This window comes from Chanos chanos, chromosome 5, assembly GCF_902362185.1.
Source record: "Chanos chanos chromosome 5, fChaCha1.1, whole genome shotgun sequence".
Lineage (NCBI taxonomy): Eukaryota > Metazoa > Chordata > Actinopteri > Gonorynchiformes > Chanidae > Chanos > Chanos chanos.
In genome coordinates, this window is record NC_044499.1 from 49,589,697 (window position 1) to 49,595,668 (window position 5,972).

Genomic DNA, 5,972 nt, shown 5'->3' on the forward strand with positions numbered 1-5,972 from the left:
AGAGTGCATACATATGGTGTCTCTCTCCTTCTCTCTCTCTCTCTCTCACACACACACACACACCTTTACAGTTAACATTTGTGTTTTTCCTTTGAGGTGAAGTTGACCCCTGAGTGCTGGTTGTGAGGTCAGTGTGAGAGCAGAACAGCAGAGGCAGGGGGAACACAACAGCCCAGCTCTAACTCATTAGTGAAGACACCACACAAAGTATTCCCTCAGAATGTCACTCAGGTGTGAAAGTGTGTCTCTCTGTAGTCATTAGTACAGTGTGAGTGTAAGGACAAATAAAAAAAAAAGTTTGTTTTTTTTTCTTTTTATGGAAAAGAGCATGATTTTACACAGAAGAGAATCCAGTCAGTAAATGAAGCCTCGCCTTGTCCAAAAGGCAGAGTGACACGAACTCAGAGCCAACAACAACAACAACAGCAAAAAAAAACCCCGTGTGTGACGTTCTTTGACACTCCGTTCGCTCCGAACATTGTGTTCGTGAGGCACTTCACCGCTGTCAGTCGAGAATCTCATCACCAACCCGCGTGCCAGAGACCTCGACAATTCTTCACCGGACAAATCTACACCGAGATGCAAAAGACAACATCAAATAAAAAAAAAAAAAAAGAAGAAGAAGAAGAAGAAGGTTGTGCTGGATGTCGTGCAGTTCTTGGTCAGAGCCAACACCGTCTAAGAGATGAGAACATATCATTTCTTTCCAGTGCTAACCAGGACAATCTGGATCTACTTCATGACATCCTTCAGGTGTCTCCCACAAAAATGTGTTTTTCATATTAAGTCAGGCTGCCTCCGGATCTTAGCATCCCAACATCTTCACTAAACAGTTGCGCATGTGTGTGCGTGCATGTGTGTGCACATGTGCTTGCGTGTGTGTGTGTGTGTGTGTGAGTGTGTGAGTGCAAGAATGCACATGTGCACAAGTGTGCTGGCTGTGAGAACCAGGGTACAGGGTTTTGCAGTATCTTGTTGACCAAAATGTCACACTGAGAATATACATATCTGGGGGGGGGGGGGGGGGGGTTAAAAGCAACTTTGCAAGAACTTACAAAACTACTTTTCTTTCCCCCAAAACTATTCAACTGTTATCATTACATAATTAGGCGTAATTGGCTCATTAACCTTTAGGTACAGAACAATGGAAGTCAATGGGTACACCCCCACTTGGATACAAAGACACATATGTTTGCATGTGGGTGTTATTCTGGCTGTGCCAGGGGGGAAGAGCAAACAGTCTGTTTTGTCTCACCTGCAAATAGTTATGTTGGACTAACATTGAAACCTACAAATCCAAATCATTATACACATCGTGACCAGCATCGGTAAGAGGTGGACATGGCAGGGTGGAAAGTGATAATGGTGTCATTTTGTTGTTACTGGGCCTCTGGTGCTATATCAGATGATGAGGATGCTATTGTGAGCTGCCCAGATAAGAAAACAATCTCTTCCTTACCTGCCTTTGTCCCTTTGTTTACTCTACAGAAATCAACAAGCAACCTCACAAAACAACACTGGGGAGCCAAACCAACGGACCCTAAACAGACAGCAAACACAACAACTCAGACTCTCAACCTCCCTTTCTGTTCTTTTCTTTTCTTTTCTTTTCTTTTCTTTTCTTTTCTTTTTTTTTCTTTTCTTTTTTTTGTTCTCTTTCTGTAGTTCTTCCTGCTCTTCTCTGCCATTTTGCCTTTCTCTGTACCCCTGTCTCACTTCTGAGGCAAATAATTAATGGCGGTTTGATAGCCTCCAGATGTGATTTGCAAAGACCCACGAGAACATAACAAACTCCATCTTACTTTTGTGAGAGATCTGAAGTCAAAACACACACGCGTGCACACACACACACACGCACACACACACGCACACACACACATGCAAACACACAAGACATCTCGTTAAAGATGCGAAATGGGTGGGCAGGGTGGGCGGGGGGTCTGCACCTGTGCCCCACCCCTCCCCCATCCCACCTAAATTTTGGAAATTGTATATCAGGTGCTCTTAGAGAGAGCTGCTGGCTTTCATGTTGGAATGAAGGATGCTTATCTTAGATGAGAGAGGAAAAAAAAACAGTGACACCCCCCCCCCCACACACACACACACACACATACACACTGCCCACCTCCTCCACATCTTTCATACAACAGACAGGTCGTGCTTTTTAAAGGTTAAAACCAACTGGAGACGGTCAGCAACCAAATAAAAAACAGACAGGAATTCTTCAGCCTGTATGGACTCTATGAGCAGCGGCTGTTATCTGCATGCATTCCACATCCATGTTTGAATTCAGGCAGCTCTGTGTTGCCTGCCTTTTCACACAAATCACATTACCACCTTCTTTGAGCTTCATTTACCAATAAGGACGCCGTGTAATGTGATAAAATCAAAGAGACAGCATAAAAAGTCCGAGCTATTTGTAGAGTTGAACACCTCAAACAGACGAGATTCCAACAAAACCCAAGTTAATGCCAACACAGATTGACTCTGTAGTCTTCTGTCCAACACGGGATAATGTTACCGCTTCTTGTTGTTGATGTTATCAAGTTTGGCTTGTCCTTGGGCATGGAAAGTATAGAAATTCCATTCTAATATGTCCTTCGGGCAGACTCACTTTTCTGGACCTCTGTGGTTTGCTTTTCTCTCTCTCTCTCACACACACGCACACACACACACACACCTCTGAAAGGGTTTCATGGCCTCTGCTCTGACCTCCTGCCAACTCATGCTCTCTCATTAATTGAGATATTCGTTATGCACATTTGTAAAGACATGTTTAATGAAGGTGGACCACGGTTGCTATTAAATTAGACTGATATTGCCCAAGAGTACAAAACCAGTATCACACTAACAACATCTACACACACACACACACACACACACACACACACACACACACACACACATATATATATATATATATATATATATATATATATATAAGCAATTTACAAACCTCATCGCTTTTCAGCTAGTTTGTTTATTCACGAGAAAGGACATCAAATTCATACCAAAAGAATAGACTTTACTGCAGCATGAAGTCTCAGCAACTCTTAGATGTATATTAAATAAATCTTAAGAAAATACTGAGGTGTTTTTTTCTTCTTTTCTTCTTTTAAAAGTTAAAAAAAAGTCATGTCATGTCCTTATCCTCATTAGGATGTGACATGACACAACACAGCATGATAAAATACATTGCAAATTCTCCATGACAGATTTCTCAGAAATCCCTTTTCCATCTAAAACAGTTTTGCTCACATCCTCAAATATTACAAAAAAAATTGTCAAGAACCACCAACAACTGCTATTTTTTATTGCGGTTTCTTCAGCAGTCTAATTACCATAGGGTTACAGACGGGCTGTAATCTATTAAGTCTGATATGGGGTATTCTGAAGTTTCTCAACCTATTGGCCGCAGGGAATGTGTGTTCCAATGACTCACCAATAAGGTTTGGACATATTTTCAGTTGTCTGAATGGCCAGGCTGTGAACTGGCAGGCAGGCTATTGTGCCAAACACTTATTTCATATTACGTAACATTTTGATTCACTGCACTGCACAAAAAAAAAAAAAAAAAACCCCACAGAGATAAAAATCCGATTGCTTGCACTGAAGCATTGTATTCTTTGGAGAAGGTAAATTTGCTGAGGCACTTAATTGCAGCTAAAAAAAAAACCCCAAAAAAAACCACCAAACATGTGCTCTCCAAGAACACTGGAACAGCGTCAGTGAATATTTTCAAGTATGTGGTGTAACGTCCCAAATACTTGTTAAAATATTTTTATTGTACATTATGATCAGAGTTGGGATAGTATTATGCGGGACACTACACTGCATAAGATTTACTGTCAGGACATTTTGGTAAGAATTTTCAACCGGTCCGTCAGGACTGTTTCGGTTAAGAATAGGGTTGTCTTTATCACACGCTGGGGAGATTAAAGTGGGAGCATTATGAAAAATAAAATTATTTATAACTCTGTTTGGTGCAGTAGCAGAAAAATCATTAGTATACAACATCAGACCATCCTGTCGAGCCTCACAGTAGGTAATTCAGGGTGAGGAGTACAGGCTCTTGCCCTCTGCCAGCGGTGTTGTTTTCATGAGAAAGAACCCATACCACTCAAATTACATTGTGATAATAATGATAGGATTAATGTTTTTGTTTTGCCCCGGATAGTAAAAGATCAGCATTGCATGTGTTACAGGCGGATGAGGAATCAAGGAAGGTGGGAAAAAAACAAAACAAAACAAAAAAAAAAACGGTTTAACTTGATTTACGGCATACGATTCGTGTTTGTCAGAATTGTTTGGAGAAAAGATGTGTTAAAGTGACTATTGAATTCCGGGTTTACAAGCATACTGGGATGGTTTTAATTTTCTGTAAGTGGACTGAGTAAGACATTATCCAGAGTTCCACTCTAAATCTTTGCATATTGCAGAGGCGCAATCTAGCAAAACCTATCTGAATGATTAGGCTTACTGTTCCTCCTCAGAGATCTAAACCTTCCCTCCTAATTATCCATCCAACAAACCAGCTACACAGGGACAAGCAACAGAGAGAAAAAAAACATTTTGGTATGGCTTGAATATGATAGGGAGAAAAAGGTAAAGTAAAAAGCATTAAAAATAGCACTGCACAAATTGGGTTTCCCCACAGTTTCTACATGCACACACACACACACACACACACACACACACACTTGGCAGGCATATTAAGCGCGACTGCAGCATTAGGAGAAAGCTCACTGGCTTGTGTCGTACTCTCATTCTCCCACGTGTCAGGCATTTCTATACAACATAACCGTACACCACACGATTAGCCACGGACATATTGTTTTATTAGGAGCCAGAAAAGTGGAAAGACTTCTGATTCCACTCTCTAAGAATAACACGCAGAATGAAAGCTAAAAAGGGACCCATTCAAAAACGTTTTACGGGATTTTCCCTTGGTAGGGAACGTTATGTATTTCAAATGTTTTGGATTTTAGTCCTTAAAAGGAAAGTGTATCATTGTCTATGAGGAACAACAGACTCTTGTTGGGGGTCTTATTAAAAACTGAGACGGGCGCAGCTGGGTAAAAGTACACCTTAAAACATCATTACATAGAAGCCTACTTCAGTCCTGAGTCCTGAGTGGCCTGACGACCTTTGAGAGATTGAACGACGGAACAGAATGTGTCGTGGACGTAAGATGTGGAGCGGTCCAGCTGAGCTTCTCTGCCACTGGTGGCACGTGAATGTGAATCAAAAATAAACAAGCACCGCCGTCAGAGCACACGTACCCCGTGTACGTCCTCACAAATCCTTTCCTGTTCCTTCATTCTCCCTTTCTCTCTCCCTCCCTCTCTCTCTCTCTCTCTCTCTCTCCCTCCCTCTCTCTCTCTCTCCCTCCCTCTCTCTCTCTACCCTTTCTCCCTCATCTCCCCTCCCACTCCGTGTTAGTGTGTGTATGTGTGTGTGTGTGTGTGTGTGAGTTCCCCACTCTCTCGTTCCCTAACCCTTGTAGGCACAGACTCTGTTAGTGGAAGAGAGAGAGGATTTGAAAAAATCCAGCCATAGCTTAAAGTGCTTGTCGCCTTGGACTCCTCCACAACATAGGATTGTTATTTCTCTTTTTCCCCCCATTCTTCACCTCTAAGAATTACTGTTTTGTCATGGACTCATAAAGGTTTTGTTTTTTGGTTTTTTTTATTATTATTATCCAGATGTGTGGTACCAAGGTGTTGAGCTGAAGAGAAAGAGAAGTTTTTTCCACATAGCTGAAACACCTGGGTATGACTCATGTGCCCTCTTTCTGGGTATAATCTGTGCATGTGAAGACAATGTTAGTCTAGTGCTTTAATTTTTGTTTTCTCTTCGTGGAATCCATCGATGCTGGGGATTACAAATGAGCTGCCAGGATTTCTCTCCTGACAATGAAGCAAATATCTGTGCATAAACTCCAGGGAGCTAAATGACGTTATTCTGGACTC